The sequence below is a fragment of the Octopus bimaculoides genome, chromosome 14 (assembly GCF_001194135.2).
Source record: "Octopus bimaculoides isolate UCB-OBI-ISO-001 chromosome 14, ASM119413v2, whole genome shotgun sequence".
In the NCBI taxonomy this organism is placed as follows: Eukaryota; Metazoa; Mollusca; class Cephalopoda; order Octopoda; family Octopodidae; genus Octopus; species Octopus bimaculoides.
Genome location: NC_068994.1, coordinates 60072279 through 60085186, shown reverse-complemented (window position 1 = coordinate 60085186; position 12908 = coordinate 60072279). Strand labels below are relative to the sequence as shown.

Sequence of the window (12908 nt, the reverse complement as noted above, 5' to 3'; positions counted from 1 at the left end):
ATATATATGTATGTATGTATATATATATATATGTATGTATGTATGTATATATATATATATATATATATATATATATGTATATATATATATATATATATATATATGTATATATATATGTATATATATATATGTATGTATGTAAACACATACACTAACAGGGACCTTAATCAGCCAAAAACTGCTGATCAAGAATTCTTAATGCTGACATCAGTATTAAAGCATTTTAGCTCTTATTTTTAGTAATATAGGTGTTTCTAACACCCTAGGCACATTTAGTGACAATTATAATTCCCCTTTTTGGTGACACATTGCAAACTGCTGTTTACATTAAGTTTATGTATATATATATATATATATATATATATATATATATATATATATATATATAAAGCTGAGTTCCTTTTGAGCATTGGGCCTCGCAGAGGCAATCACCAAGACCTTTGGTATTATGTCATGCTTGAAGACCCGACAATGGACATTAAATGATGATGATGATATATATGATGGACTCTCCCATCATAGATGACAGATGAGTGTCCAGTTTTTGCTAAATGACCAGCACAAATGATTTATTTATAGTGATCAAATGTATGTGCCGTATATTATCTCACTCCCTCTATCAAATCAACATTGCCTAAACAGGTGCATGGTTGTACCACACATCAGGTATATATATATATATATATATATATATATCTCCATATAAGTATGGTGTTTGTGTGTGTATAACTGTGATGTGCATGTAACTGATAGAAAAGTAAGGTGTATGCCAGGGGACAGTGTTCCCAACCTTACAGTTCAGGGATAGTGGCCTCATAGCCTCTAACCACCTTTCCTTACCAACTTCAGGTTGATGGACCATTAGTTCTAAGTAGCCTCTGCTGTCACTGGGGTATGTGTGTCTGTCTGTGCATGCCTAATTATGTTTATCAGTGCAAACCGGTGTCTCCTCCTATGTTAGAGTGTCAATATAGCAGTTTCATAAATATATCAGTATAATGTGTGACTGCAACAAGTATTTGTGTCATTAGAATAAAACTAATGTTCCAGCATGACAGAAACCACTGAAAAGTATGATAAATTACTATGGTTTGTGGTTTTAATTAAGCTGCACCTATAATTACTGGCATTATCATAATCTACTCTGGTTAACATGAGTCATAATCAATCCCTAGTTTGATTTGAACTCATGACTGTGAGTTCTATAATCAGATGCATTGGTCCTTGCTTTAAGATATGACCTCCATTATTCATGTACAAGATAATAAGGGTTGCTGATATTGTTGGCCCCCCCCCCCCCCCCCACTCCACAGATTGTGTCAGGTGTGTTTATTTGAAGAAAGTAAATGGCAATTATCAGTAAATTTTAACATTAATCTTTTTGTATTAAAGAGAGATCATCCCCAAGAAAATGGTTTCCATTTGTTTTTGTTTCATTTCTAGAAAATTTTCTTTGCCCCATGACAGAATAAGACATTTTTTTTCATACAGTCTGTCATCATCTTGTTAATTTTTTCGCTTAATATAGCCACTGCTAAAGCCACTCTCATGAATGAAGTACTACATTTGATATTGTAATGATGACTTGTTAATTTATTAGTAGATTCTCCTTAGTTTATTTCAAGGGAGGTTTTTTTTTTTTTTTTGTGGGTATGGGGACAAAATTCCTTACTGTAAGTACTTAGATCAGTCATTGGAAGTATTTGCTTTGAGTAACACACTGTCATTGTCATGAAATTGTCTTTGAGGTATGTGAACAGACTACACATACTACCATAGTGAAAGGGCTTTTTATAAGATTGGAGTCAGGCCTTATTAGGTCACATTAACACTAGACCATTGATGAGTAACACTGGCTACATGTAGTAGCAGCATTAGCATACCAGTTTAATTGATTTCTCCGATCCTCTTAATTTTTTGTGTTATTTTAATTTGACATCTTCTAATCTACTTTAAATGTACTTCATAATTAAATTTGCTGTGGAGAATATATTTTATTATTTTGGGGGCCAGTGTTGGTTCTAAGTTGTGAATTAGCTAAATGTCAGTACGTGATGTGAGTTGAGAACAGTGTGAATGTGGAGTGAGTAAATCTATTCAAATCTTAGCTTTGACAATAGAGCTACGTTGTTGTTTGCTGCTGTGCTGTTTGTGCTATTACTACTATAACAAATGAAGAAGGGTGGGTTGAGAGGGAGAAGCAAGTGAAACTATAGACAGAGAGAAGCTAACCCGGCTCTACAAGTGTCCTGTGAGCGACAGATTAAAGGAGACAGAAAGAAAAGACAGGGTTTTTTCTCTTTTGAAAAGCTTTCTTCTTCTTATACGAGTCATTTGTGGAAGTGCACGGTTGCTGTCGTTAATAGGTAAGGTGATTTAGTTAGCTTATTTTTCTATATTATTTCATAATTTATTCAGTTTTACTCTTGTCGGTGCAAGCTGCACATTTAACTGGATTCTAACCAAGTTGTAGACACAGTTGTGTCACACCCAACAGTCTGCAGTTTTACATTTAGAGCCAAGAAATAGAACAATTTCTTGTGATTTTTATGAAATAGTTTTAAATTTTTCTTTAACTGGAGGCTGAGCTAGTCTGGGGTATTTAATGTTGAAGGAAAATACCAAGTCAGATAAATTTGACTTGAACCTACCAATCCATTTCCATTGAGTCACATGGCCATTGTCAAGGTTTCTCTATTAATCGTTACGTCTAGCTTTTCTTCCAGCTTGATTTGTTTATGCTAACATTTCACCCATTTATTTATTTATTTTGTTATTGTATTTGACACTTAATTCTGAGAATAAGAAATAAATAAAAACCGCTCCTTTGAAATATTTTCATTTTTCAAAAAAGAAAAAAAATTATGATAATGAAATCCACCTTGGTCTGTCCCAACAGTTGCTACACAGGTCTGACCAGCTATATATATATATATATATATAACTGGACATTTATTATTATATCAGTTTTGTAAATTTATATATTTTACACCAATTCTAAATGATTTCACCTGTTCCTTAGAACTAATCCCATTTTATTGCAGGCATTTAAAAAATTGATTTGGCTTTAGATAACAGAAACTTGGAGAACACAATGAAATTTCTATTTGTTCACTTATCTCTCTCCCCCTCTTACATTTCTCCACACTGACAAAAATCTTTTCTTAAATTTCTTTTCAAAATTTCTTTTAAAAAAATTCTTGTTGACTCTAATGATTTATAGTTTGTGAATCTAAGTCCTTTTGTAAACCAACCTAACAGTAATATATGTAAATATACAAGAAAAATACTCCTGCATATATATGAGAAATAATCCCTGTTTTCAAAGTTGCTGAGGTTATGTTGGATTAAGAATATAAAAGATTACTGAAATATTTCATAAAGGATTATGTTTTTAATGTTCCCTGTATTTTTTATTGTGACTGATTTGAAAGAGCTGTCAGAGTAACATGTCATGCATTGAAAATCTCCAATTTCAGTTGAGTTGTAACAGTAACTACGAATGTGATGCTATAGTATTTGAATTTTAAAAAAGGTACCTGTTACCTTATTTTGAAGATTTAAATTGGATTGAAGTTTCACCATTCCAACCAAGTGGATTAAAAATGGTTGTGATGGTGGTGGTGGTTGGACATTGTGTGTATCTGGTTATATGTAACTGTATGTGTGTTGTGACTGTGTGTTACTCACTATGTGTGTGACTGTATCACTGTGTGTATCTCTGTATGCTTTTCTGTTTGAAGAAATGTGACATTAAAAAAAAAACAAACTCCCAATCTAATTGAAAAGTAAAATTTAAGACTTTGTACTTTTCAGTAAATTTAATTGGCTAATTACTGTAATTCAGGAAATTTGCAACGAAGAAAGTTAAGACTTAGAAAAAGTTGTAGAGGTGTAACATTATTATTTAAAAAAATGTATTCAGGTGAGATAAAATGAAAAGTAATTTAGAATGAAGGCTTTAAAAGTTGTCAGAAAGAAAATGTTGTAATGTGAAGCCAAAGAATTCCAAACAAAATACTTTTATAATTCATTTGGCATAGTTTTTTTTTAAATATCTATTTTTTTTTCCAAGATAACAGCATGAAGTAGATAAGTTTGCTTTGCACAATCATAGCAGCCATTTTATGCACCAGACCAAACCTTTTGTAATCTATTCTCCTTGCGGTGTCTTCTTGACAAATCCTCTCCCCACAGCCAGTTTCCACTGTCAACGCAACACTTTTTCACCCACCATTCATTTGCTCCACATGTCTGTTTTTAATGCCAAACCGTTTGGCTAACTTTTGCTCTGCCTTTTGTGAGGGTTAATATCTCACATTCATTGGTTGGACTCAACTGATCTTCAACCTCTGCAAATTTCCCCATGTATTAAAAAAAAACCCAAATTGTCTAATTATAATCATAGAAATAAAATGGGATTACACATTTGAAACAAAACATTTGTAGGTGTTTCATTGTTAGTATATTCAATCTGGTCTGATTTGGGACAAAATAACATCAACTACAGCAATGTTCCCCCACCCTTTTCCCCTGTCTAACTAATTAATGTTTTAATTATGCATCACACTCTTTACACTTGATATCTAAAGTCAAAACTTGCTTCTCCAAACATTATCAAACAAAAATACAAGGTTTTGCAATTATGGCTTCCTGTGTTCACAATCAGATCTGTTACCCAAACAATCAGTTATCCAAACAAAATGGTACTCCCCACCCATCTCATTCAGATAACTGAGGTCTATTGTATTTTGTTCTTTTTGCACAATCAGTTGTTTCTCAGATTTGTCAAAAATGGATGCAAAACAGTCTTTGATGATTGTTTCAATTAAGCAAGAAGGAAGAATAAAACAAGTTTCCAAGAAAAATTTCTATAAAATACTGATTGGAACGGTCAACAGTAGTTACTTTTGTAAAGTGGTTTCTGAGACTATTAGAACCAGGCATTTTATGCTAAAGATTAAAATCTCTGTTAATAATTTCAGTTGCAAAGTGGGAATTAGTACCTGATCTTCAATTCTGTCCGTTTCTAGCAGGTTTCAGTCTTTGATCAGATCTACCATCAAATTATTGGAGGAAAGTAAATAGTGAGATTGAAAAATGAAGAAATTGTTGAAATGTTTTACTTGTGACTTGTCTTATCTACATTTGTTAATTAACTGGAGAAAATAATTATCTTAAACTTTACTTCTCATGCTATAAGATCATATATAAGATTAAAATCTAAAAGTAATTCCTTGAGTAATTTTCTCAGTAAAAGTGATTAGCTAAGATAATTATGTATAATCTAAAGGTAATTTTGAATAAAGGTATTTGTAAGAAATAAGAAAAAGGGAAAAGAATTACAAATCCCAAGTCCCTTTAGGGAGATGGCCCCGCTTGATATGTAAGATGAGTGTTGATAGAAACTCCATATGTTGTACCTCGTGCAAGCTTTGGTCATACAAGAAGTGTAGTGGTATCTATATACTTACACACAGCACATATCTAATTAACAAATGAATATATAGCTCAATTATAATAATAGTAGCAGCTAATGGGATGACTATTGTATATGACATGTTTAAGCAATGAATGATAGTCATTAAATGAATCCTAAAGGAGTTGAGGTGTGGTCACCCATGGGAACTTTTGTGTACTGTTGCTGTTGAGTGAAAGGCAATACAATTTGGCAATGAGTTTAAACTAAAAGAAGCTGGTATGAGCTTACATATAAAGAGTGGTTCAATGGACTGCCAGAAAGTCACTCCACAGTTCTACTCTTTCTTACTGACAAATATGCTACTGCTTCTAGTTTCTCTATTTTTGAAGCCACCATAATACCCTCTGTTCCTAAGAGCTGACCGGTTCCACACCATCTTTACTCAGCGACTCTAAAACCTAACTTATCTTTCCTCCTCCTCCCATCACTCACAATGTTCCAAACATCCCCCTCCCCTTCTCAGTATATCCCATCCTTCCCCTTATGATATTCACTCTCTGGAATTCCCTCCACCTGGCACCAACATGAGTGCTTCTTTTGTGGCATCTGCACAGGACTTTTGCAGGCCAATCCTCTTCACCAGGGTGAGTGGCCTTCAGCACTTCTGCTGTGGAGCATAGGTCTTGAGTACAGCAAGACGCCAGGCATCTCAGTCCAGAGACATCATCATCATCATTCTAACGTCCGTTTTCCATGCCAGGAGGCTGCACCAGGCTGCACCAGGCTGCACCAGGCTCCAGTCTGATCTGGTAAGGTTTCTACAGCTGGATGCCTTTCCTAACAGCAACCACTCTGAAAGTGTAGTGGGTGCTTTTTACGTGTCACCAGCACAAGAGCCAGTCAGGTGGCACTGGCATCAACCACATTTGGATGGTGCTTTTCACATACCAACATGGTATCCTAACCCACACTCTGGGTGTGTGGGTGTGTGTGAAAGAATATTTATCTCTTCATCTCTGAATTCCATGAAATGTAAATTTTTAATCTTTTTAAAATCTATTGGTTGGGGTGGTAGGGGCAGCAGCAATGTGTTTGTGGAGAGAAATAAGGGTTGGACATTGGACATTTACTAATTGCAATGGTGTTTTTGTCTTCTTTTTTTTTTTTTATAACATATTGGGAATAAATAATCAAAAACCTAATTTAGTTTCAGATTGTAATTAAATGAAATTGTTACTCTTTCCACCAGTTTGGTGATGATACTTAACTCTTCTGAAAATAATCCAAAATAAAGGATAAACAAGCTCAGTCTAAACAGTAAGGGATTAATTTAGCTTATCTTGCTAATCTGTTCTCTTTAAAAAGATTTTCCTTGATCGTCCAAATATTGTATTTTTCTTTAAATCATTTTAGTGTTTAATGCTCTGTGTTTAGTATTTCTTTATATTGTTGCCTGGTTTTCATTATCTTTGATTAGGAGACCAAATGGTAATTCCACCTCAGTGCTATATTAATTAATTTACGTTCTAATTGAATATCTTAGTCAATTGCATTAAAATGTTTGCAACTTTTGTTTTCTGAAAAATTTGTGTTTATTTCCTCATTTTCTCTCCTCTTATTAAATCCAGAATAGTCACTTGGTAATGTTTAGTTTTATATCTTTGAGTAGTATACAAAGAAACCTCTTTTTAAAGTGTATTCTTTGTCTTTTTTGTTTATTGTGTAAAGGTTTGTCTTTGCTGGTATTTTGAGAAATTCCCGAGTCCACTATTTGTCAGTAAATAAATGACATGTCTCTGCCACTGTTAGTGGCAGAGCCAGGTTTTGTGGCTTTGTCAATTTTATTTCACTGTTCAAACTTTATTGTTTGTTTTTATTGAACCAGTAGAGACTGGAAATAAGTTGTTTTTTTTTTTATAGAAGTTTTGATTGTTCCCTGTGTGAATGTTGTAATCCATTATGAAGATAGAGAAAAAAAGCATTTTGATGAAAAACTTTTGCCGTTAAATACGTAACACAGAAACTGTTAAGTGCAACTTATCATACTTGATGTGGTGAACTGGCATAATCAGTTGAAGTTCGAACCCTTTGTGAGAAAAGATCTCATTAGCATGAATTAAAAGTTACTCAAAGAGAAAGAACTTCAGAATTTCAAATGAGCCAAAATTAAATGGAAATATGCAGAGAGGATTATGAATGTTTGGTAGCTCTGCTGACTACATCAGACTTGTTTCAGTGTTATCAAACCTCCTCAGCTACTTAGAGTTCAAAGCAAGTGATGTATATTTTTTGTGTGTGAAGAATTCAGTGAAAAGTCAAATGAGAATGAGATTGGATTTTCCCATATATCTTAAGGTGGTGAGCCAAAAATTTGATAATAATAAAAACATCATAACTATTAAAAAAAAATCATTAGCTTGTTTTTTTTTTTTTGTAAAATGGGCAAAGGAGAGAAATCATAACATTTCAGTATATCACTATTATCGTAGCCTGCACTTAACTATATATTCTTCATACAGAAGGCACCTTTTCTGTTATAAAGTTTGTCCTGATTATTACTGTAAAAAAAAACGGAGATATTTTATTAGTTATTCCTATTTAAGCTATTGTTATCAATAATATGGAATTTTCACTAAATATTCCCATTAAAAAAAATTTGGGAAGGAATAACAATTGTGAGAGCTTTAGCATTGATCTTTTCCCTGTTTACCATTTCTATTGAAATTCTTAATTTTTTTGCTTGAGGTTTTGAGGTGACCAAGTGCGTAACCAATAACTTACAGGAATTTTGAATATTTCTAAATTGGTTAATCATCCAGTAAATTGAAACTGGTCAGTGAAGTGACCAAGTTGAATATAAGAGTTGCTGGCTTACATTCTTCACTCAATATCAAATGTTTTACCATTTAATTAGGGAATTTTACGGATTTCTCTTGCATATGTTATTATTCTGGGTTCAAAGTCAAACTATTTTTATAGCTTTAAACCATTTTCCAAAATATTTTTCACTTAGTAGCAAATTTTTAGGCTATTCATTTGTTTTTGCCAACAATGGTGTCCTTATTTCAAAATAACTTACATATTTTCTTTCGGAGGACAAGAGATTTATTCTATTGCTTAATTTAATAGTTTCCAGAGAAAAGTTATTTTGTGACCCGGTACAGATTTTTTCCCTTTTAGTTTACATTTTCTGTATCATTTAGTATTTTATGGAATACACCTGATTCTCCCCCCCCCCCCACACATTTAATTACTTTTCAAGATGTTAATCTTTTTTGGAGATACATATATATCCTTCAACTGGAAAATTACATTTGTTCATAAAGCTGATATTATTTTTATAATATAACCAGTGAAGGTGCTACTGCCTTTTATTTCTAATAACTTTAGCTTTAAATAAAAAAAATGCTCTTTTGTGACCATGAGTTTCTCCTGTTGCTTGAATTGAATTTAGAAGAATTTGGTCCAATAACTACCCATGCATTTATTCCTTGGTGTAGTTATATGAACATGTTCTTAACTATAAAATTATGAAAGAGAGTCTTAATGTCTGTCTTATCCTATTCTATGATTCTATGTATGAACACTTTTTAAAAGACACAATCTTGTATCAAAGGATCACACCAGTCTCAGATTGGTTGATGTTCTTTTGTTTCTCTGTTATTCTTCTGGTCTTTTACTAATGCCAGGCATTGCATTGTGTCCATACTGGAGCACTGCCTTAAAGGGTTTAATCATTTAAATTGACCCTAGTACTTATTGGCCTCTTTTTACTGAACTGCTAATAGGAGCATAAACAAACCAACACTGGTTCTGAACCAGTGAGAAACAAATGCATGTTCACACACACACACATCTCTATACCACAAGTTGCATACAATTTCTGTCCACCAAATCTACACTAAAAGGCATTGGTCAATTTAGTGTGGTAATAGAAGACTTTTGCCTAAGGTGCTGCATTGTGGGATAGAATCTAAAACTGCATTGGTTCTTGCACCTATCGACAACCATAGCTGCTCATTGGGATATGTTGAGACTTCAAAAAATATCACCAATTTATTCCAATTTATAAATTATCTACATGACTATCCCCTCTCGTTGTCTTTTTTTTTTTTCCACTTGTTATAGATTCGTAGTTTAAACAAATATCCTATTCTTCAAACTATTGATGGTGATTCAATGATTGTTAACATGACTAATGTTTAAAACAACCAATGAACATTTAGCTTACTAAATCCTTCGGCTAACAGCCTTCTCATTGGCTGAAATATTTTTCTCTTTCACTTGTCTTCTCAACCATCATTATTCATTCACAGAAACAACTTTGTTAAATTAAAACTAAAACTTAATCAATGGTTATGATGGAATTTTTGCACTTTCTTCTGTTTGTTACCAACCTTTCCAAAATATTTCCTCTGTTAGGCTTTAACATTCATTGAATAATAACTGTAATGTAGGGAACTTGGATACTTATGTGTCTTTAGTGTAGAATTACTCAATATTTCTTGTGTAATTATGTCTAATTTTTACACATATTCTAAGTATTATGGCAGGGTTTTTTTTACATTTGTTCCTTGTGAAAGTTTTAATATGTAGTAGGCTGTTATATATTAATTGCGGGCCTAGAGCATTCAGATAAATATGAAACTAGCTGCAATCCATAGCTAAATGTTCTCTGCCAAGCAGCCTCTGACAAATGTAATGAATCCGGCAGTTTTGAAACTGATACGAAGACTGCCTGTTGGTAGCCTTTTGCTTTCAGCTCTTAGTCATGAACTGATAAGTTTAGCTGAGCTGAACTATTTATAAATACCATTTTGTTCTATCTTGTGTTTTAATCAGCTTTAAACTGATGCTGACCTTCTGAATACAGCTTTAAAAACTATTGTGGTCCTTACAAGCTCCAAGGCTGGCTCTACCTTTTTTTCAACTTCCCTTCAGCTGTTTGTTAGCATATTATCAACTACATATTATCTACTTCAGTTTTCTATTTCATCTGCTGATAACATAACAGTATCTGTGTTTGTTGCTAATTTAATGCAGGATATCTGTTTGTGTGTGTGTGTGAGATTATTTGTTTATAGTTATAAATATTATTTAGTATAGAATGTTTGCCTAATTCAGCATGTGGGAATTGAAAAAAAGGAAAAATTTTTTTTTTTTTTTACAATAATTGAACATAAAGAGAAAGGAAGAATTTTTTCAAGTATTCATTAAGGGTGTTGGAATACACCAGTCACAAGTTAACTGGTGTTAATTTATTCCTGGCTTATATTGGATTGAAGCTAATTAATTTGAGCTACTTAAAAAAAATGATTTTTATGTTGCAGAATTTGAAAAAAAAATGTAGAAAAGATACTTTGAGTTGACAAAACATTTTTTTCTAAAAGTTCTCATTTGTTGTTCTTCAGTTAAAAACCAGGTGATACATATTGTGTGTGTATTTGCATGTGTTTACATGTGTGTGTGTGTGTGTGTGTTTATATACTCTTGTTTCAGCTCAAGAGCTGTGGTCATGCTGAGGCGCTGCCATTAGTTTTGCTATAATATCATTACTTCAGCCCGTCTCTGACCTGTGGCATTTGGTGAATGAGGGAGTCTGATATTGCAGCCCTCATTTATATTTCTTGACAAGAGGAGATTCAATTCTGTTTTGCAGATACCTACATCCATCACATGCAGGTCTCTCAGGCTTCGTGAGAGGATATTGAAGAGCAATGGGACCATGAGATCCAAGCTGTTGTGCTGTCAGGTCCTGTATCTTGATGGTAATGTTGGCATCTTTGGTGCTATGTAGTGACACCCCATTCTGGTGTTTGTCTAACTTTCAATGCCAAAGTTTGGTACCAATCTTTCCTGGATTTTCCAGATGCATATCACTGCATATCTTTCCTGCCTTCATCCCAGAGAGTAGGGTCTTAACATTTCCAGCCTCCCCCCAGTATCTGACCTGTTGCTTTGAGATCCTAGTGTAGCATTACTGGACTGTTTTGAGTTCCACTGTTATCTTAACCCCATGTGGTGACCATAGCAACTGGGAGCAAAAGTCTAAGCAGCTGAGGACAAATGTGCTCCAGAGGACCATCATAGTTGCCTGTTCTCTCTTCCATGTATTGAGTCCTCATTAAACCAGTCAAAATCTGAGTTAACTAGATAATTACCACGTCTCGCAGCCATCACCATCTTTTGAGTACCAGTGTTGCTAAGGTGTATGTTCAATGTTGGTTATTTGGTCAGCTCACATTCTCCAAATCATGGCAGAGTGATCATGAATATTAAGACCATCAATGGTATAACTTTAGCTGTTCCTTGTTATGAAATATTGTGGCAGTTGTTCTGAGATAATTCTGAATACCTCACCAATGGTCCTATCATAATATGGTATAATAATGGGAGAGTGAGAAAAATAAGGAGTTAAGGCAGGTGATATATCACCAGTATACATCGTGTATCATTTACTTTTAAACCCCTCTCAGAAATGTACCATTCCTTTCTACCCCCTCCTCCACACCTAATTAACCCTTAATTTGTTTACTATATGAATTTATTCTCTCCCTGCTCTCTCTCTACTACTCTCTGTTCTGTGACTTCTGAATGACTTAGTCCTTCTTTCTCACTTTCATTCATCTCTCATAAACATTAAGTTTATTAAATGTGAAAGGCCCCTTGTTTCCCAAGTATACAATGAGTTGTTATGGTAGACATTACTTCAGAATACCCAAGCTTTTAAGAATGAAGTCTGTATTTGGTCATGAATTAGGAAACATTTGTCAGTGTTGTGCTAGTGGACAATATGTTCAATTTAAATTTAGTGGTGGTTGGGTTAGTATATCTGTGAGTGTTGAAAGATAGTGTATCAACTCTCAGTGAATTATTACCAAGAAATTGTAGTTGAATAGGGCTAACTTTATTGTGCTTACACAAGACTGCTGTTTTTATGGGAATGTTTTACCAGTAGTCTTAATTTCAAAACGTCTGGATCCATTCTGGTTCTGTTGTACCTTTAGTATTGGTTATTGGGACAGTCCTTCTTGCAGACAGCATAGTAGATAGTTTTAGCATCAGTGCTCTGTCTTATGAGACGGTTGTATCTTGCAGACATTTTTGGACAGCTGCTGCTGATCTGTGTGATATCTTCCATACATTTTGTATCACAACATGGAGGTTTAGAAGCATCCTTATCATGTTGATGAGATGTTTTAGTAGCTTGTCTCCTGTTCCTGGGTAGTAAACGTATAGCCTCTTAGGTGAGCTGTGATGTCTATCACAGCTCCAGGAGAGGCTGCTATTCTTGTCAATGTTGTTGGTATTCTGTAGCTTGTAAGATATGTATCCATGCACAGCTACCCATGGTTCATACTCAAAGCACCTATTTTTGAGCCCTTTACCTAATCTGATGGTGTTGAGTGTACTTGATCAACTCATTTCTCTTTGCTGTTTGGTAAATTTTAAGTGATATGATGCAGGGCTCATATATATATATATA

General features: G+C 33.8%; 1 protein-coding gene across 3 annotated transcripts in view; it reads left to right on the top strand.

Moving 5' to 3' along the window:
- Nucleotides 1-12908, top strand: part of LOC106880490 (protein hu-li tai shao) — a 138472-nt gene that overhangs the window by 24714 nt on the left and 100850 nt on the right. Inside the window, exon 1 of one of the 3 annotated variants that reach the window (XM_014930439.2) lies at nt 2208-2366. The exons of the other annotated variants lie outside the window; for them this stretch is intronic. The gene's annotated coding sequence lies outside the window, so the exon portion shown is untranslated. Of the gene's footprint in view, nt 1-2207; nt 2367-12908 lie in introns of those variants that run through there. 3 annotated transcript variants of the gene reach the window in all.